The sequence below is a fragment of the Cydia pomonella genome, chromosome 28 (assembly GCF_033807575.1).
Source record: "Cydia pomonella isolate Wapato2018A chromosome 28, ilCydPomo1, whole genome shotgun sequence".
Lineage (NCBI taxonomy): Eukaryota > Metazoa > Arthropoda > Insecta > Lepidoptera > Tortricidae > Cydia > Cydia pomonella.
This window is the reverse complement of record NC_084730.1, coordinates 4,372,100-4,394,241: the sequence shown is the minus strand read 5'-3', so window position 1 is coordinate 4,394,241 and position 22,142 is coordinate 4,372,100. Positions and strand designations below refer to the sequence as shown.

The following is a 22,142-nucleotide window of genomic DNA, read 5'->3' as shown; positions in this document are numbered from 1 at the left end:
CCAGAACTCACTAAACTTCACTACTGAAAAGTTCACAAATACCTTCGGCTAACTACAATCATAGATAGGGTCGCGGTTCAGGCCACTATGGAGTGAGAATAGGTATCCAAAAATTTAAGGTAGGACGCCAGGATACTATCCTCATCAAGCGCATGACATATCCAAATGAAAATCCCAAATTTATTTAATACACACCTTTATTCCTTAAATATATATGACCAGCTACGGTCAACACGAGTTATTTATTAGTAAATAAGTAATACTAAATACTTCTTAGTGACACCACTATTTCTTGAAATTTACACTAAATACATCATAGACATCTCTGTGTCTACGGACAACAATATCAAAATTTGTCTTCCTAACATAACACTGTCTAAAATAAAAGTTATGCCCCAACCTCCGGGGATGTTTAGCAGTAAGCAATTGCTCACAGGGATTACAGGTTACCTGTTCAGCGTAAAGAATCCCTATTTAACTAAAGGTATATTCATAAAAGTCTTAACTTCACGGACACTGCCAAGAAGAACGCTGCCACCGGATGGCACAGCCTTAGAGAACCAGGGTCCAGATAAAACCAGGGTCCAGAAAAAACCAGGGTCCAGGAAAAAACCAGGGTCCAGGAAAAACCCGGGGTTTATGCCGGGTCCATTATTTCCTATACCAACGACGGCGCCTGCAGACCGCGTGGCAAGACGAAGAGGTGGTTGACGACATTAGGTTTTGCAAGTTATGTTAAATTGAAGAGAAAAGATTAGCAGCCGCCATTTTAGGTAGGCTCTAAGGCGCTAAATTATGCACATTTTGGGACGAGCCCTAAGATTGATTGCCGAAAGATTTTCTAATATACTTCACATCTTGAAGATCGATCGAACAATCATTTATCAAAATTCCAATCCGAGAAACCACAGACAAACTGATGAATGAAAACCTTCTCATTCAATGGATACCACAACTGACCGGTTTGACTCTCGGAATAATTCGAAATATCAACAATAAAAAGAGTTACTCATTTTAGGAAGCAAATAATACGGACTATATTAATAATTGGAAATTATAAAAAGATAAAAGAACCACAAGTATATGTTTATTGTCGTACAACAAGTGTGACCGACCGTCTGTTACGGAACCATGGACAAAAAAAAACCAAATGACATTGACAGCCGTCAGTGTCTACCGCTGAAATAAACAACTGCTCGGTTTTATCGAAATCATACTGTTAATACGTGGTATTTCTATGTTTTAAAATGTATTTCAATTGTGAAATGTATATACCCCAACGCAAACAAAGTGCCTGTGTCCTAGCACAACGCAGGAACACGACATGGATGCGCAAAATGCAACGGAGTGAACGCACATACTGACCTACCGCTCCGGTAAGTTTTGTCCACTCAATATAGCTAAAAGCGTATAGGTAAAGTTGAAAATATCACTACAGGTCTCAGTTCTTGACTGACCCACTATGACATCCGTGTCGAAGACATTTCAACTACCAAATCTTACCAAAACAAACATACCATTTTCTAACCTATAAAGTACCTATACAATATGCTACTCAGCTGTTTATAACACTGGGTGGATACCCCAAAGTGTTACAGTATTATTACCCATATATATATATATATATATATATATATATATATATATATATATATATATATATATATATATATATATATATATACCTAATAGATTCTATCCGCGACTTCGTATGCGTGGAAGGATGATGATGATGATTGTCAAAAACTAATCCTACATCCTTCCCTGGGCCTAAAACTATCTTCATATTAAATTTCATCTAAATGGTTCAGCGGTTTAAGCGTGTAGAGATAACAGACACACAGAGTTAGTTACTTTCGCATATATGATAAAAGTAGAGATTAGTACCCCTTACAACAACTTACTGACAATGTCAAAACTGACATATAAGCTAACGTCAACGTAACTCATTTTCTATGCATCTCGCTCGTATTGACATTTTTTTGAAGTGAAACTTCTTATGCGAGTTCCAACAAGGTTGCGTTAAACGTTTAACGCTACAATCGGTAGCATAAAGTAGTAAGAGTTTGTGATGAGTAAATTCGTCGATTAGCTCAGCCGGTTCCATGGTGTAATGGTAAGCACTCTGGACTCTGAATCCAGCGATCCGAGTTCAAATCTCGGTGGAACCTGACTTTTTGTATTCTTTCTTTTTATATTTTCTTTTATTTAGGAATTTTAGAATATATTAAATATATGTATTATTAAATCTTTTTTATAAATCTTAATTTAAAATATTTTTTGACGTGTAACTGTAATATAAACCATATGTATTTTAGAGCATTATCTTCATCTCCACATTACGAAGTTTCACTTCTTCCGCGCGGAGGGACTCCACGCACAATTTTTATTAGCCTACTTTGATGTCCCACTACTGGGCAAAGGCTTCCCCTCATTTTCTCCACTCGACCCTGTCATCGGCATTTTCCCACCATTTTGGATAGAATGCGTCCAAGTCGTCACGCCTTCTCCTTTTTGGTCTGCCTGCACCCCGTCCTGCACCATCTATGGTGTTCCGGGGGTCCCACTCAGTAACCGTTTTGGCCCACCTTTCCGGGTTTCCTTTCCCTTCCGTACTGACATATTAGTGAAGTATTAGAAAGTAAATTACTAGTACGTAGATGTTAGCGTATATTGTCAGTTTTGACACTATCAGTGACTCGTGGTTCGGGCAATATTAGCACAAAAATAAGCAATTTTATCTAATTCCAGCATTTCATTCAAAAGACTTACGCAAAGACATCTCAATGCAATTTTAAATTCTAAAGAAAGCCTTGGATCACATACGGCTATGAAAAGACTGTCTTGTGTGAGGAAATCTCCCAAATACGGGGATTGCGGGAAAAATAGGGAATACGCAAGAATCATAATAATATTTTAAATACGTAAACGGATTTAAAATATTAAAACGACTCGCTCACGTATTTTATGTTGCTAGGCATATTTAGCTTAAATCGATTGAGGATGATCGGCGTTGATCTGCCAACAAAGTGCCTCCGTTGAAGTACCTCATTATGGGGTGAAATGGACGTAAAATATGTGAGTGACCCGTTTTAATTTTTTTTTTTTAATATAGTTGAAACAACTGTGTTACATAGAAGTTTTGTTATTAAAATCGTTTAACGTTTTAAGGACAGATAGATGCATTAATTGTTGTTGTTTTGGTCGTGCCCACGTTAGTAACAATAATTATCTCTAAGCATTGTAGTATCGTTTGCAGATATTTCTGCTTAGTATAAAATTTATTATAGTATGGACCAACACATATTTACTTGTGAATTTAAAATGACACTTGACCCTCCGGTCGACAACCCCCCCCCCCCCCCCCCCAATATTGTCGGCGAAACAAAAGCTCACCGTCTCCGCTGGCTTGGCCACGTTTTGAGAATGGAGGAGGATCGCGGCGCTAAAAGGGCATACCTGGGACGCCCGGTAGGGCGGAGGCCTATCGGACGTCCCAGATATCGCTGAGGCGATGCTGTTGAAGCGGACTTGCGCGATCTCCAGGCCGATAACTGACGTGAGATGGCACAGGATCGAGACAACTGGCGTGTACTCGTGTCGGAGGCCAAGAGTCATTTTGGGTCGCTGCGCCATTAAGTAGTAGTAGTAGTAGTAGTTGACCCTCCGGTAGTAATACGCTTAGAGAAGATGTTGCTATGCGCCCCTCTAAAACGCATACGAAGGATGAGGTGGAAATATTCACTGTCAATGGGTGAGTCTCGATGGTTCCGTTGGTAGAGCGGTGGGCTGGTATCCTGGAGTTGCGAGTGCGAGTCTTGTCCGAGACAGTAAGCTTCTCATTTTCTCCTTTTTTTCAAATATTACAATTGCATCTATTTAACTTTAATGCTTGGCAATAATTTATAAATGCATATCTGCTTGACAAGCCGTCTTTAACGTCTGTGGGGTCCTCTTTGAACGTATACATTTACATATTTTATTGGATGTTCCTCATTCCTGCAAATGCGGTGGATTGTGGAAATCTCTCGGATACGGGGATTTGAGATTAACGTCTGTATCATGTTCGTCGTTTGAAAAGGATTACGTAATATGTTTATTATACCCGAGTTTTCCATAGGTTGTGGCTTATTTATTTAAGACAGAGTTATTGACAGTAAAAGAAATATAAAGTCTAAAAAGTGGTGCTTCAGTTTAACAGCGAGAAAAGATAGCACTGTACTACGATATATGTTTTGTATTTACTGAATTGTCAAATATCAACTTTTGTCAATATATAGTCAAGTTTAAAATCAGAAAATGTGTCCCGTAGCCTTTAAGTAGGTCGGTGAATTAAGAACTAAGGGACATATTTTTGTATGTCTTCAAAAAAGGATGTTATCAAATGCGCCGACTTCTGGCCGAGGGGAGGGTGTCGTGTTTCGGAGGTTCCGAACTGGGGCGGGCCGGGGCGGGTGCCGAATATGACTCAAAAGCTGGAGATTCAATGAAGCCACACTGTTTTGTCATTGAAATAAATAGCTAAATAATTTCTGTATTCTACTAATTCCAGCATTACCTTGTATTTATTTAAAATAAAGAATAATAAATAAACAAAATATTATAGGACATTATTACACTAATTGACTAAGTCCCACAGTAAGCTCAATAAGGCTTGTGTTGAAGGTACTTAGTTGTCGATATAATATAATATATAAATATTTATAAATACTTAAATACATAGAAAACACCCATGACTCAGGAACAAATATCCAAGCTCATCACACGAATAAATGCCCTTACCAGGATTTGAACCCGGGACCATCAGCTTCGTAGGCAGGGTCACTACCCACTAGGCCAAACCGGTCGCAAATTAATATTATATGATATTTAGTACTAAGGATAAAAAAAACATATTGTAAGAAAAATCTGTTAAATGCATGCCGTGTTTTCCTGTAATTGGGTGAATACTCAAGCAATCTTATTTTATAACTTGTCATTTATAAGTATTTTTTGTATTTTACCTGTTGGCAAACCTAAATAAATAAATAAACCTAAATAATTAAAATAGTATTTAGTATTTTATAAAATGTAAGTACATGTATGTTATTCGATACGATAATTGTAGTTAAGGGCCTTAATGCTTGATTCAAATATAAAATAAAATATATTTAAATAATATTGAAACGAATCTAATAATGCATTTATTTATATTAGAATAGAAGAATAGAATAGAAAAACGTTTATTGCAAAACTATCTACAAACAGCACCACATTAGAAAACAAAAAAAGTAAGAGAGAAGATCGAATACACTAAACAGTTATAACTACTTGTAACTTATACTAACATGCAATAGTTACAGTGATGATGCTGTAATAGAGGCTACAAATGGACACCACTCAGCATATGCTCTAACATATATATGCTACAGCGCTGGTCTTCCGTGGAGCCCAGGGCAAGAAGATAGCTCGGAACAGTAAAGGCAGTGTCAGACAGTGATTTAGCAAGTATTAATATTTAACACAAGTTAGAAACTAATGCACGTAAAAATTTCAAAGCGGAAGTGAGTGGGTTGGGAATATCTAAAAATATATAAAAATATAAACAAGTAAAGTCAGACATGTATTTAGTTTAATATATAGTAGAGCATATATACATAAAAAGGCAACTCGTTAAAAATAGATAAATAATTCAATTTATAACATAAAATAATCATATTTTTGCATGTTCCTCGTTCCCGTAAATACGATGGATTGTGGGAATCTCGGATACGGGGGTTTGAGATTAACTGTATCGTGTTTGTCGTTTCATAGGGATTACGTTTTTTTTATACCACTATTCTGTAAAGGTTGTGGTTTCCTTGAGTAAAAACCTCAATATGTATATGATAATTTTATAGACTGATTTTTAGGGTTCCGTAGCCAAATGGCAAAAAACGGAACCCTTATAGATTCGTCATGTCCGTCTGTCTGTCCGATTCTGTCACAGCCACTTTTTTCCGAAACTATAAAAGCTATACTGTTCAAACTTGGTAAGTAGATGTATTCTATGAACCGCATTATGATGTTCACACAAAAATAGAAAAAAAACAATAAATTTTGGGGGTTCCCCATACTTAGAACTGAAACTCAAAAAATCTTTTTTCATCAAACTCATACGTGTGGGGTATCTATGGATAGGTCTTTAAAAATGATATTGAGGTTTCTAATATCATTTTTTTCTAAACTGAAAAGTTTGCGCGAGAGACACTTCCAAAGTGGTAAAAAGTGTGTCCCCCCCCCCGTAACTTCTAAAATAACAGAATGAAAAATCTAAAAAAAATATATGATATACATTGCCATGCAAACTTCCACCGAAAATTGGTTCGAACGAGATCTAGTAAGTAGTTTTTTTTTAATACGTCATAAAAATTTAAAAAAAAAAAATTTTTCATCAAACCCATACGTGTGGGGTATCTATGGATAGGTCTTCAAAAATGATATTTAGGTTTCTAATATCATTTTTTTCTAAACTGAATAGTTTGCGCGAGAGACACTTCCAAAGTGAAAAAATGTGTGTCCCCCCCCCCTGTAACTTCTAAAATAACAGAATGAAAAATCTAAAAAAAATATATGATATACATTGCCATGCAAACTTCCACCGAAAATTGGTTCGAACGAGATCTAGTAAGTAGTTTTTTTTTAATACGTCATAAAAATTAAAAAAAAAATTTTTTTCATCAAACCCATACGTGTGGGGTATTTATGGATAGGTCTTCAAAAATGATATTTAGGTTTCTAATATCATTTTTTTCTAAACTGAATAGTTTGCGCGAGAGACACTTCCAAAGTGAAAAAATGTGTGTCCCCCCCCCTGTAACTTCTAAAATAACAGAATGAAAAATCTAAAAAAAATATATGATATACATTACCATGCAAACTTCCACCGAAAATTGGTTTGAACGAGATCTAGTGAATAGTTTTTTTTTAATACGTCAATAAATTAAAAAAAAAATTTTTTCATCAAACCCATACGTGTGGGGTATCTATGGATAGGTCTTCAAAAATGATATTTAGGTTCCTAACATCATTTTTTTCTAAACTGAATAGTTTGCGCGAGAGACAGTTCCAAAGTGGTAAAATGTGTGTCCAAAGTGGTAAAATGTTGAACAAGATCTAGCAAGTAGATTTTTTTTTAATACGTCTTAAATGGTACGGAACCGACGGAACGAGTCCGACTCGCACTTGGCCGCTTTTTTTTTTTTCACCGCCTCAACAAGATGTATGAATGACACAGTTTTATGACTATGATAGATTGAGTAAATGATAAATTGATAACAACCATTTAAATTTTAGAGAAAATATTATATGTACATATAAGTACCTTATAGTTATTTATACATCTTTTTGTAACAATTTTTTAATTGTTTCAGGTAAGTCACTAGTTAAGTCCCAACAACGAAGGGAATTCGAAGTAGGTACCTTCTTTTCAAGCTTAACATTTTCTAAGGCGCAGTTTCCAAAGAGGTATTTACTGAATAGTTAGCTAGAGAAAAATACTACCGTGAATAACAAAAAAAAAACATGTTATTTGCCTCTGCCTGCGCACGAATATAGAAGAAAGAGGCAGATAACGAGATTTTAATTTTCTATTTTCCCTGAAGGCCCTCAGTACATGCCGAACGAATTTATATATTTTTATCCTGGAAAATAACTTTAACCTGATAAATTTAATTATACCAAACACTTTGTATTTGTATATTTCGCAGAATAAATTATTAAATTAAAATTAATCAGAAACCTAAACTGAATATTAGATGTTTTACTACAAAATTCCCGAAATAGCTACCAAATAATAAATGTTGAAGTTAAAATCTAGATAAAACAAGGCACCATATTCATTGCAAAAATTCTAAAGAAGAATGTATGTACTTTATAAAATGGATTCTGAAATTCAAATCCAACATTATAAAACTAGAAGTATTTTAATTTTAAAAACGTTAACGTTTCTTTCTGGCGTTTGCGGATAAAACCAGGAAATCTGGACTTATCGAATTAGCGAGCAAAGCGAAACGAGGTTCTTATATTCAACTTCGAGGCTGGGGACAGATTTCGACATTGCAAAGTCTTTTGAGTTTTGATATATAGTGTTAATAGAACAATCGGAATAGAACAAACCGCGAAATTTCTGGAACAGTCCTGAAATGTGGTACGAGTATGTATGTAAATTAAAGGCTCCCTTTTCATGTCCACACCATTTAACATTTGGGGACCTCGAGAAATCGCAGCCATCTTGGAAAATATTGTCCTTGTTGTGAATATTATTTCGTCCTTCGAGTTTCCTATTAAAAGACGTTTTCGTTTAAAAAAACAATTAGAAAATACTTTGCCTCAAAATTTGAAAACTAACGTCCACTTAAATTTCTTAATTTTTGGACTGACTATATGTTAAATATTGATATCTATTCGAAGATCCCAAAGCCTCGTAATATGAATCCGTAGTCAACATTCTTAAAACCTTTGTTTTTAAGGAAGTAAAAATAAGTATAAAATAGATCATACTGGTCACCTCGCCCTCTTCAGCTGCTTACAGTACTGAGTGTATGTACACAACTCCTAAGGAGAAAGGCAAGGTGACGACCGGTGGTATAAGATGCCAATTGAAACTCAAATAATGTATGTTAATAGTCACTCAACAACCGTTGGTATACCTAAGATGCCAATTGAAACTCAAATAATGTATGTTAATATTAATAGTCACTCAACAACCGATGGTATACCTAAGATGCCAATTGAAACTCAAATAATGTATGGTAATAGTCACTTCTAGACCAGGGTGTCCTTAATGCACCCGGGCATATCCTTAACCTTTCGTATGCGTCTGTCAAAAATGTGCCATTTATTTAGCAGCCATGACATCTTCATGTTTAAGTTGAATTTGGTTGAATATATATGGAGCAGATCTGCTCCTAATCATACCAAAGGTTAATCAACCCGGGCATGTCCTTAAACTATGTCCAAAAGAAGTACCTATGGGTACTGTGAATGTCATCTCGCTTTGTGGGGTAGGACACAGTACAGCGTCCGTCAGTTGTCGTATGATCTGTCGGTCTACTTTTCGTTTGGGTTCTGTCAATATACCCTATTTTGGCCTGCAGTCACTTTGAAATTCCACCTTTTTTTTCAAACTTATTTTTTAATTTCCGTACGAATTACCACAGGCGTCATTCTGCCAATCTTCATTTAAACCCTCCGGATTTGTGCCGCATTCTAATGGATAAATCCATTAGAAACGGGATGAGTTTGGTTCAAAGTTAAGAAAATTAACGTTGACTTGGTTAATTACTGTTTTTCATGTTTTATATGTATTCAGTAATTTAGAAATAATTATTGGTTAAGCGGTGGTGGCCGAGTGAATATGACGTCCGACTTTCAATCCAGAGGTCGTGGGTTCAAAGCCTGGCTCTTACCAATACCAATGAGTTTTTCGGAACTTATGTACGAAATATCATTTGGTATTTACCACTAGCTTTCCGGTGAAGGGAAACATCGTAAAGACTGCATACATTTGCGAAGAAATTCAAAGGTGTATGTGAAGTCCCCAATCCGCATTGGGCCAGGGTGGGGGCTATAGCCGAAGCCCTCTCGCGCATAAGAAAAGGCCTGTGTCCAGCAGTGGGGCCAGTGGGACATATATATTATAAGCTGAATTATTATATGTAGTTGAGTGAAGAATTCGGATGTATACTTATACAGTTGCAGTCAGATATATTAGATATAGATCAAATGAAGCATTATTTATTCATAGGTACATTTAGTTAGATTTATCCGAGCGGTCAAGGTGCTTAATAATATCTTAACATTCATTAATATTTTATTTATTAATATATAGCTGCAAATAAGCCATAGTTTAACGACTCACTTTTAAATTCAATATCTATTATGTAGTTACCTTAGCAGGTTTAGCAAGATTAATACAAAAAAAATATACCTTACATGCCTTTTTAAATTGCTCTAAAAAGATTGAATTGATGTCAATTATTGTAACCAAAATTTGAATAAGTATTTATACTTTTAAAATACAGTGAACACTTTATTATTACTCAAGGGACCGAACGTTTTGTCGCTATAAATGTTCCATTATAAAGACAGAAAGGGAGTGAATCGTTGTACCGCGTGACGTTATATGGAATTTACACTGTATTCTATTATCATTTTAACTATTTTGTTTCCTAATTATCAATGAGTAGTATAAAAATCCATCGCATGAAAATCACTGTTTTTATTATAATTCAGCTTATTTCCATACTTTTCGGCTGGGGTGTAGATCACTGCACTTTTAAGTAATAGATCAAAATATTTCTCGAATAAAATATTGTTTCAATAAGAAATAAGCGTAAAACTTGTCTCAAAGGACTTGGAAAAAATTGAAAAGTTATCGAAATGCTTTATCGTCATCACAGATCTTATCACTAGATAGAGCATCGCATATACCGGGTGTTTCCTGTAACACGAGCAAATAATTAAGCCATATATCATACTCCTAAAACGATATAACTTTTGAGTAACAACTTTAATAAAACAAATTCTATTCTATTATTTTAACTTTTTCATACAAATTAAATATTATTTTCAATGTACACTGACATCAGTGTGTTTGACGTTGCTTGTCACGCTTTAAACATAACAAAATTCGCAATACATTGCGTCTTAGAATTAACTTCAATGTGTAATAAAAATTAAACCATAAGTTATTTTTAAAGGTTGCTGAACAAATGTTGGTCAGTTTGAGGAGCACAGCCTACAGTTCAATTTATTGCTCCTGTTACAGGAAACACCCGGTATTATGCTAGTTTCAGCACGCGACATCGTCTACGTGGATGACTACCCTAACTACCCTTAGTCCTTTCCCGGACCGCAAACTATCTCCATACAATTTTTGTTAAGTTATTAGACAATAGTAGTAAGTAAAATTAGCGGATCAGACGCTTCAGAAGAATCTAGACTTACTTACCTACTATTTATTATTTATTTATAAAGGGTTATTTTTGAGCAGTTAGCCATTGGGTAATAAAAGTTGCGAAAAATCCCCAATAAAATCTTAGTAAATTAAAAATAATATTTTTTTTAATTTTTTAATTTTTCAATTTGTAGCAATTTTTAGGGTTCCGTAGCCAAATGGCAAAAAACGGAACCCTTATAGATTCGTCATGTCCGTCTGTCTGTCCGATTCTGTCACAGCCACTTTTTTCCGAAACTATAAGAGCTATACTGTTCAAACTTAGTAAGTGGATGTATTCTATGAACCGCATTAAGATGTTCACACAAAAATTGAAAAAAAAAAAAACAATAAATTTTGGGGGTTCCCCATACTTAGAACTGAAACACAAAAAATCTTTTTTCATCAAACCCATACGTGTGGGGTATCTATGGATAGGTCTCTAAAAATGATATTTAGGTTCCTAATATCATTTTTATCTAAACTGAATAGTTTGCGCGAGAGACACTTCTAAAGCGAAAAAATGTGTGTGTCCCCCCCCCCCCCCCCGTAACTTCTAAAATAACAGAATGAAAAATCTAAAAAAAATATATGATATACATTACCATGCAAACTTCCACAGAAAATTGGTTTGAACGAGATCTAGTGAGTAGTTTTTTTTTTAATAGGTACGTCATAAAATTTAAAAAAAAAAAAATTTTCATCAAACCCATACGTGTGGGATATCTATGGATAGGTCTTCAAAAATGATATTTAGGTTTCTAATATCATTTTTTTCTAAACTGAATAGTTTGCGCGAGAGACACTTCCAAAGTGGTAAAATGTGTGTCCAAAGTGGTAAAATGTTGAACAAGATCTAGTAAGTAGATTTTTTTTAATACGTCTTAAATGGTACGGAACCCTTCATGCGCGAGTCCGACTCGCACTTGGCCGCTTTTTTTTATCTGAGTACGCGCTCGGAGGGCGGCATAGACTGTGACATATTCTTTATTATAACTGTAGAGATGTAATCTTTTAATCTCTCTTTGGAAAAGTATCCCAGGGTGGCAGTGGCAGAGACTGTTACCGCATTGTTTCCGCTATTATTGATTCTGATTCTGCCTTAAATTAATAATATATAATAAATTAAAAAATAAGTTGATTTAATCCATAGATCCCTTTACGTCTCTGGAAGGAAACCCGTATTCGTCCAATAAATTTCTTCAATAGACGTTTGGCAAAAATACCTTCACGTCAAGCCCCTGTCCCTTATAAATGCTTATTGCTTTTTGATTTGGAGACCTTGACCTTTTCTACAAGTGCGTACTTATCGGATATTATATCGTCAAAGTATAAGTGGGGACAAGACGAATATACTTTGAAAAATAAGCGATGTTTCGCGGAATCCTCGGAGTACACTACGTTGCCGACAAGATAAAGGATAGAGCTGAGTGTTTTTAGGTTTCCGTACCAAAAAGGTACAAAAGGAACCCTTATGGTGCGACTCTGTCCGTCCGTCCGTCTGTCACATTGCTAAATATCTCGAGAAATACTAAGAATATAAGATAATAACAAACGCTAACCCAGACCTATTGAAAGTGTATTTTTTTATATGCCACTATAGGGTCGTCCGCGAAGAACACCGATCTACGTGTGCACCGAGGTCGTTGCAATCCCATCGAAGTTTTTATGTATGCTATTTATCATGTTAAGGTCAAAACAAAGAAGCCAGGTCTCCTGTAACGTCAGTATATTCACTATGTCACGCAACTCATTTACAAACTGTAACGACCTTTTAATGAATTTACAATTAAAATACGCGAGTGTTAAAACCTAAATGTTGTCTGGAAGAGATCGCTCTGTAGCGATAAGGCCGCCTGTTGTTTACCTCTATTATCTATTATATGCGTTTCCATGTACATTTGTTTTGAAGTTGTGCAATAAAGAGGATTTGTATTGTATTGTTAAAAATCTTATTATTATCTGAATGTTACTGAGTCAAGTACACAGTAAGCAGTAAACTGAGCAGTAAGTTAAGTGACGCCCCCCCCCCCCACCCACATAAAAAAAATTGCAGTCACTTATATCTGCAGCTTACTGTACATTGCGATTGCTCGGCGAAGAATACTTTCGTTGCGTGATTTGTGGTACAATCAAGCAATTTTATTTTAGTATCATTTCGTAACTTGTCACTGACAGTATGAGGGGGCCTATCGAGTTTCATATCGATTGTCACTGTAACAAGGTAATAACAACAAATTCTTTGACTGTACATGAAGCAGTCAGTACAGAAGACGTCAAAACTTGCGCTGTCATTATGTGCCATTGTGTGTAATGAAGATCATACTTATCCAAATACGATTAACTTATTCAAAAACGGCTGTCAAGTCTAAAAAACCATTTTAGAAAAAGACACCATTTAACAAAGCCAACAGAGGTTTGATAAATTAAACTAATTTTACGCTTTATCTCACGTATTTTTAGTCACTCGCGCGATATATTTCGGAGAGCCTGGGTCTCCATTTTCAAGCACTGACAGTGCGTGATTAGCGTTCACGATGGCCGCGCGCTGCGAATGCTACACGCCGAACTGCAGGCTGAGCGCGCTATGTGTGAGGCCACACTGGTGCGTTGCGTCGCGTCGCATTTTCTCGTCGCAGGCGTTCTCGCATCGTCGTTTTACGTATATTTTTTATGATATACCACATTAAATACTTTGCGACGACGCGACGCAACCCAACGCAACGCACCAGTGTGGCCTGGCCCTATGAGATAACCGGTTGGAATAGGTTTAATATGTTTTATGAACAAGGTTTTTAGTGCAGAAATGACCTCCGTCTAGCAAACGGACCATAAAAATTCCAAGAGTCTTAAAAGATGCCCTCATTCCAAAGATATCTAAGGACACCATAAACCGCTATCGGACCTCTGAACGTTTTATATTATTTTTACAACCTTTTTATTGTTGAAGTTATCTCGACATGGAGTCCGATTCAAGTTTGTGGGGACGTAAAGCCAGGAAATTAGAAAGGAACAAAAGATTAGGTTTGCCGCGCGAAACGTGCGACGCAAGATATCGGATTCGCTCGGGTTTAGACGTTTTTCGTCAATATCCCTGATATTATACTTGTTTGAAATTTTACTAGGCAAAACCTTCGGCTATGTTAATAGTAGGTATATAGTTATATACAATTGAAAATGAAAATGAAAAAAGTTTCGCTATGTCCGTCTGTCTGTCTGTCTGATGCTTTGATCCGTAGTCTAGAACGCTGCAATTTAGCGTGGTTATATAAATTAATAAATGCGACCAAACGGTAAAATAAAAACTAAACGTGTTTAACTATAACGTATTTAACTCGAGTAAAAGCACCATTGTAGTCTCGGGTTATTGGCGCTCTCATTGCGTTCGAGCACCAAACTACCTCGACAGAGATGCCTGGGTGCCTTTCATCCCTTGGTTAACAATCTAGTCTACTATACGTCACTTATTGGCGTCTATTTCAAGGGTCATAGCTAACATCAAAACTAACTGTAAGAATGTTAGGCAATACATATGCAGAAAAAATACCGTGATTATATTTCATGGAATATTTGTAATATTTGAAAATTATCTTTGCCACATTACTATATCTAGTACCTGGGCGACCGAGCGTCGCTCGGTTATAACTATTTATTGTAATATGGTGGTGTATAGGTGATAATCTTAACTACATTTTTTTACTAAATTAAACTTGTCTAAAACAATAAAAATTTAAAAAAATATATATAAACTTGAATATTTTTTTAAAAAAATAAGTCTTCGGGCGAGTTTCGAACCCGTAACACTCGTTTCTAGCCATCCGCGTCTTAACACGCTGGGCCAGACGGACAGTGGCCGGCAACACGAAATTAGCGACCATATTCTGCGTCGAAAGAAAAACGCATGAAAACTCGAAAACACGCGTTTTCCCAAACATAAGACTAATCTAGATCGATTGTATACCCCCAAAAACCCCTATATACCAAATTTCAGCGTAATCGTTAGAGCCGTTTTCGAGATCACAGAAATATATATATATATATATATATATATATATATATATATATACAAGAATTGCTCGTTTAAAGGTATAAGATTAAATTTTTGCTAACTATAAGTAAACTGCAGATTTTCTTAATATTACTGTTGCATCCACAGAAAACATCGTAAGGGTCACCGTTGTCGGAAACTATTCATATTCTGTTTGGCATAAAACTAGAAATCAATGGCAAGTGCCATGTAACATTGTAAAAGTAATTTAAAAAGAAAATGGAAACAATTGTAACTGTTTTCTTTCTTTTCATATTTCAACAAGAAAAGTCGAGATGCTTATATAAATTTTCTGCAATTTTCTTGGCTATCAAGTTATGCAGAAAGGTTATCAGAAATGCAGTGAAAAATTTCTCCGTTCCTGTCTTATTTAATTTATAAAGTATTTTACTGCGAGATTCAGTCCAAAAGAGAGGTATGGGCATTATTATTATTATTATTTAAACTTTATTGCACAAGTACAAGTATAACGTACAATAGGCGGACTTAATGCCTGAATGGGCATTGTGAATTTCATCTTGCTTTGTGTGGTAGGGCACAGCCAGTGGATGTCATTCCAGATCTAGAGCAGAGACCAACCTTAGAAAAAACCGCAGCCAAATAACACTAGACCCTACTCATAGTGTTGTGTTCCTGCCGGTAAGTAAGGTTGCCAGAGCTCAACGAGGGGGGGGGGCGGGTTTAGGATCGGCAACGCGCATGGAGTTGCAGGCGTACATAGGCTACGGAGACTGCTTACCATCAGGCGGGCCGTATGCTCGTTTGCCACCGACGTAGTATAAAAAAAAAACAGATGGGCATTTAGTGTTATTGCGATCAAGAGATTCGAAATAAATACAGCGTGTCTTTAATTTATTAGCTAGTACAGACCGGATGGTGCAAAGAGTGCAAAACGCCTGCACACGTTACTGTTTTGGAGTCGCCCCACGAGAGCACGTGACGCCATATTTGAACTCAGCACGTATTCTTAAAATGTCATTATGCAGAGAATTGCATCTTTCATCTCTGTTATTTGGTGTTTTTAAAACGTCTAAACCAGAGTATCTATTTAATAAGTTTAAATTTCATGGTAGCAGGTCAAGCTTGTATGGAATCAGATCGGTTTGCGATGATTTGTTACTGCCTCGCTGTCACTTTGCCGTTTTCAAAGGTAGTTTTAAATACTCAGCAACAAAATGCTGGAATAACTTACCGCCACCTATCAAAAACTTAAATACAATTAGTACTTTTAAATTAAAACTCAAACAACAACTTCTAGAATTTCAAAGCATGCTACCTCCTGGTACTAGAGTAAAACCGTCGTATCTGTAGTGGTCGAAATCGTTCTTATGCGCCGTTCAACTTTGTTAATCTCGGTACTTACTTATAGTAAAATTATTACATTCATTTTATTTATCTCCTCAATATATACTTTATTACCCAACGTATTTATTTAGCCTAAACATTAAACCTACTATCACATATGTCATAGTGTCATACAGTATAATCTTATGAATATATCCATAAACATAAACATATATTTGCATACCTATATTATTTTCTACACAAACTAAAACAGTCTTAGCCATACAGTTTCCGACAAGCAGCAAGTATATTCGTATTGTACGAAGGGTCGGCCTGAAAACCAGCGTTGTAGTAGGTAAGCCTGCTGCAACACATGCTGAGGTTCGCTCCTTTTTAGCATCATAATTTTAAAAGTTTTTTATATCTACATGTAAACATAAATTTGTGCCTAATTAAGTTTCATTTTAAGGCTTGTAATGTTTTGTAGTATTGCCTGTAAACATGTTTCAATGTGGTGTTAAATAAAAATATTCTATGTCTATGTCTATGTCTAATTTCAAGGCAAACCTTAAGAGGATTGTGGACAAATATGAGGACAATGTATGGAGTTGACAGCTATCATCGTTGTCCGCACCCAAGCTATATGAAAAATATTATAAGTAATCCCTCTTTTTTTTATGAACAAGTATAATCTCATCATGATAGATTTCAAAGGCATTTCTGTCATGCAAGCTTACCTTTTTCAAAATATCTAGTTCGGATTTTTATTTTAGCTTTCAGTACCCCTAGTGTAAATAAATTCGATTTCGAAACGTGACGTACGCGTTTGCGTTTAATCTCATTTTGTATTGGATTTAGAAAGAGCGCGCCAAGCGGGACGTTTTGGAAACTCAAAATCCTATACAAAATGAGACTTAACGCAAACGCGTACGTTACGTTTCGAAATCGAATTTATTTACACTAGGGGTACTGTTTTCTTATCATATGATACGTCATTCGTGTTCAACTGCTAATAATATTTATTCTTTTATAAGTATTTTATAAGTTAACCTAGCGAAAGAAATTCTGTATTAAAGAATCCCGAAGAACATTTATTAAATTATGCGGACAGGTTATCTTCAATGTGGCAAATTTTCTAGACTTTTCTGTGTAAAATTTCCATTTGGAAAGGAATTTAGCCAACTTGTGCTTAACTTCAGTTTCTTTTACCTTTATTTTACCTAGGCATCATTTTTACCCGCGGTAAATCACTTATTATAAAAATATTAATAATTTACACGGTCTAGATTCTGACCTATTGTCTATTGGCATAAAACAGAAAGGTTTTAAAATAATTATTGATATAATCATCGCGTTGTCTGTTTTAAAATTAGCTTAAGTTACATATAAGAATTGCCATGCTCTTACAGGGCTCATGTTCTAAACTTTTATTTCATAAGAACTTATGTACAACATGAAAGCAAATAAACAACTTAAATACTTGTTTCTGACATGTTTTTGTACCTTATAATATTAGATATTATACTTAGATATATATAGTATTAGATATTATACTTAAATACTTGAATACATTATTTAAATTAAAATTGGCGTTTTCTATTAACGATTGTTCTTTTTTTTTTATACTACGTCGGTGGCAAACAAGCATACGGCCTGCCTGATGTTAAGCAGTCTCCGTAGCCTATGTACACCTGCAACTCCAGAGGAGTTACATGCGCGTTGCCGACCCTAACCCCACACCCCTTGTTGAGCTCTGGCAACCTTACTCACCGGCAGGAACACAACACTATGAGTAGGGTCAAGTGTTATTTGGCTGCGGGGCTGCGGTTTTCTGTAAGGTGGAGGTACTTCCCCAGTTGGGCTCTGCTCTAGATCTGGAATGACATCTGCTGTACCACACAAGGCGAGATGACATTCACATTGCCCATACCTCTCTTTTGGACGTAGTTTAAGGACATGCCCGGGTCCATGTGTTCTATTACTAAATTGTTCTTCATTCTTATTTTCGTGGTTTTACGTACGAGTATCACCCTCCAACCTCTAAAACCATAAAAAAGCTCATAAAACCCACATTTTTAACAGTCACCTAAAGTCGACTTGCTGACACAAACGAGCGAATCGAATTGTCCCACCCATTTTAAATGTCGTATTTTCGAACTGACAACGGTACCCCTAGTGTAAATAAATTCGATTTTGAAACGTGACGTACGCGTTTGCGTTTATTCTCATTTTGTATTGGATTTAGAAAGAGCGCGCCAAGCTGGACGTTTTGGAAACTCAAAATCCTATACAAAATGAGACTTAACGCAAACGCGTTCGTCACGTTTTGATGTTGACTAAATTTACACCAGGGGTACTGATCTTTTTTTCTGTTTCTGCGAGCCAAGTTTAAATTCGTTAACACACGGAATGGTCTGGCATCGAGCTAAATTTTACTCATGTAGAAACACACTAGGATTACGAATCTCATTACGTTGCTGCATACGTGGCGGACGCAATACAGCACATAGTCAAATTTACGTGACGTTGAATCGTGAGCAAATATTTACCCGGAATGCAAACATTTCTACGTTAAACTAGCATAATTGTATGCAAATCAACATTAAGCTTAGACTAAATTTAAAAGTGGAAAGATTCGCTGGCTATGGATGAGGTCTTGGTGGCTCAGTTAGCAGAGCGCTGGAGTATCGATCCAGAGGCCGTGAGTTCAAGTCTCACAGCAGTCATTGATCCACTTTGAAATTTATTCTAAGCTTAATAGCATCGTTCTCTGATGTTTCTTGTTGTTAAAAAAAAAAACAACTTTAATTTCACTACACTTTAACCAACCATACTAACCGTGAATCATTCAAAACTGTAACTTTCATTTGTCATAAATAACATTTCAAATACTATGAGTATGAAAGGAGTACCCAGTACCCCTAGTGTAAATATTTTCGACAGCGAAACGTGACGTACGCGTTTGCGTTAAGTGTCATTTTGTATGAGATTTTTGACTTTCCAAAACGTCCCGCTTGGCGCGCTGTTCAAGAACCCATACAAAATGAGACTTAACGCAAACGCGTACGTCACGTTTCGCTATCGACTAAAATTACACTAGGGGTACTGAACCTACTTATACTTGGCGTTTCGACACTCTCAAACATGAAACGTCGCGTTGCGCGTAGTAGCACCTCCCCGTGTGTGGTCTGCTTAATCCTGGCCGGTAAATCTTTCAACTGCAGACTTTCCGTTAATTAATGAATTAATTATGAAAGTTAATTTGCATAATTTTATATGGGACGGGCGATTGGGTGTTTAAGTTATATTTTATCCTCGTCGACTGTGGTTGAATTAAGATTTCGTATACCAAACTATAATTGCGTACTTTTTATGTATGGGCTCCCAAATCAACTATAATATTAATTTCGATACGCTGTAGTCAACGATTAAAAAATGTACCAATGACGTGCCATCACGCTTCCATAGAAAAGACATCAATGCACGACTATTTACGTCTTTTGTACTACATTTTTGTCTACTAAGATACTTACCAATTTTGATTAATTTTTAGGTTTTATAGTAAAAACGAATGAAGTTTCAAAGAAGATTTATAATTTGACAAATCATTTAAAATTATCACGTAGCTGTGAATGTGACCTGTGACTACTAATTGCACTCTATTATAATGTACTAATGAATTATGTAACAACATTAATCACATATAACGTATTATTTTTAGACTTTGACTTTGAAAAAAAATATTTACATACATCATTTATTTTATACTACGTCGGTGGCAAACAAGCATACGCCCTGCCTGATGGTAAGCAGTCTCCGTAGCCTATGTACACCTGCAACTCCAGAGGAGTTACATGCGCGTTGCCGACCCTAACCCCACCCCCCCTCGCTGAGCTCTGGCAACCTTACTCACTGGCAGGAACACAACACTATGAGTAGGGTCAAGTGTTATTTGGCTGCGGTTTTCTGTAAGGTGGAGGTACTTCCCCAGTTGGGCTCTGCTCTAGATCTGGAATGACATCTGCTGTGCTGTGCCCTACCGCACAAAGCGAGATGACATTCACATTACGACGACCGGTCTGGCCTAGTGGGTAGTGACCCTGCCTATGAAGCCGATGGTCCCGGGTTCAAATCCTGGTAAGGGCATTTATTCGTGTGATGAGCATGGATATTTGTTCCTGAGTCATGGGTGTTTTCTATGTATTTAAGTATTTTTAAATATTTATATATTATATATATCGTTGTCTAAGTACCCTCAACACAAGCCTTATTGAGCTTACTGTGGGACTTAGTCAATTTGTGTAATAATGTCCTATAAAATTTATACATTGCCCATACTTCTCTTTTGGACGTAGTTTAAGGACATACCCGGGTCCAAAATCATATATGTTAACTCCGTGGAGTTGAGTTCTAGGAACCACGATAAGCAACCGAAAGTCCCTAGCCTTATAATATCATATAGATAAATCTTTAAAGTCCAGTGACATCTCTCTACCCTCAGCCCTCACACCGGTATTGCCCTTGAGCCATCCTAGATGTCACTTTTTGCGGGGCCCACCTTGTGGGGCAAGTCACCGTTTTCAGGTACTAAAATTGTATACCTACCATTTTATTAGGCAGGCATCCGGTTTTAAATCCCATAGGTAGCCCAGAATTCAGTCCATCGCTTTCATCCAATAGCTTATTTACTACAGCACCAGCTCGGTGTAGCCCTTACATTTCATTAAGGTGTCAAAAGGGCTCTACGTGTTGGTTTCGGCTCCGCGCACGCTTCCCAAATATCTGATCCACCATTATTCCGTGGGTAAAGTCATATAGACACAAAAAATTTGAGTTATAAGCAATCACCTTCATCTTCACTGAACAAAATGCCCGCCACCAACACTAATATTCGCTTTAAATTCCGTCTTCAGTCCGTTCCGTTGCCGACCCTAACCCCACCCCCCCCTCGCTGAGCTCTGGCAACCTTACTCACCGGCAGGAACACAACACTATGAGTAGGGTCAAGTGTTATTTGGCTGCGGTTTTCTGTAAGGTGGAGGTACTTCCCCAGTTGGGCTCTGCTCTAGATCTGGAATGACATCTGCTGTGCTGTGCCCTACCACACAAGGCGAGATGACATTCACATTACGACGACCGGTCTGGCCTAGTGGGTAGTGACCCTGCCTATGAAGCCGATGGTCCCGGGTTCAAATCCTGGTAAGGGCATTTATTCGTGTGATGAGCATGGATATTTGTTCCTGAGTCATGGGTGTTTTCTATGTATTTAAGTATTTTTAAATATTTATATATTATATATATCGTTGTCTAAGTACCCTCAAAACAAGCCTTATTGAGCTTACTGTGGGACTTAGTCAATTTGTGTAATAATGTCCTATAAAATTTATACATTGCCCATACCTCTCTTTTGGACGTAGTTTAAGGACATACCCGGGTCCAAAATCATATATGTTAACTCCGTGGAGTTGAGTTCTAGGAACCACGATAAGCAACCGAAAGTCCCTAGCCTTATAATATCATATAGATAAATCTTTAAAGTCCAGTGACATCTCTCTACCCTCAGCCCTCACACCGGTATTGCCCTTGAGCCATCCTAGATGTCACTTTTTGCGGGGCCCACCTTGTGGGGCAAGTCACCGTTTTCAGGTACTAAAATTGTATACCTACCATTTTATTAGGCAGGCATCCGGTTTTAAATCCCATAGGTAGCCCAGAATTCAGTCCATCGCTTTCATCCAATAGCTTATTTACTGCAGCACCAGCTCGGTGTAGCCCTTACATTTCATTAAGGTGTCAAAAGGGCTCTACGTGTTGGTTTCGGCTCCGCGCACGCTTCCCAAATATCTGATCCAC

General features: G+C 36.7%; 1 protein-coding gene and 1 non-coding gene across 3 annotated transcripts in view; both read left to right on the top strand.

Annotated features, from left to right (window-relative positions):
* The window catches only part of LOC133532942 (synaptotagmin-7-like), a 940,830-nt gene that overhangs the window by 597,959 nt on the left and 320,729 nt on the right, over nucleotides 1-22,142 (top strand). The window lies entirely within an intron of this gene.
* Nucleotides 2,100-2,171, top strand: Trnaq-cug (transfer RNA glutamine (anticodon CUG)). Its single transcript has one exon. It is a non-coding gene; the product is annotated as a tRNA-Gln (tRNA).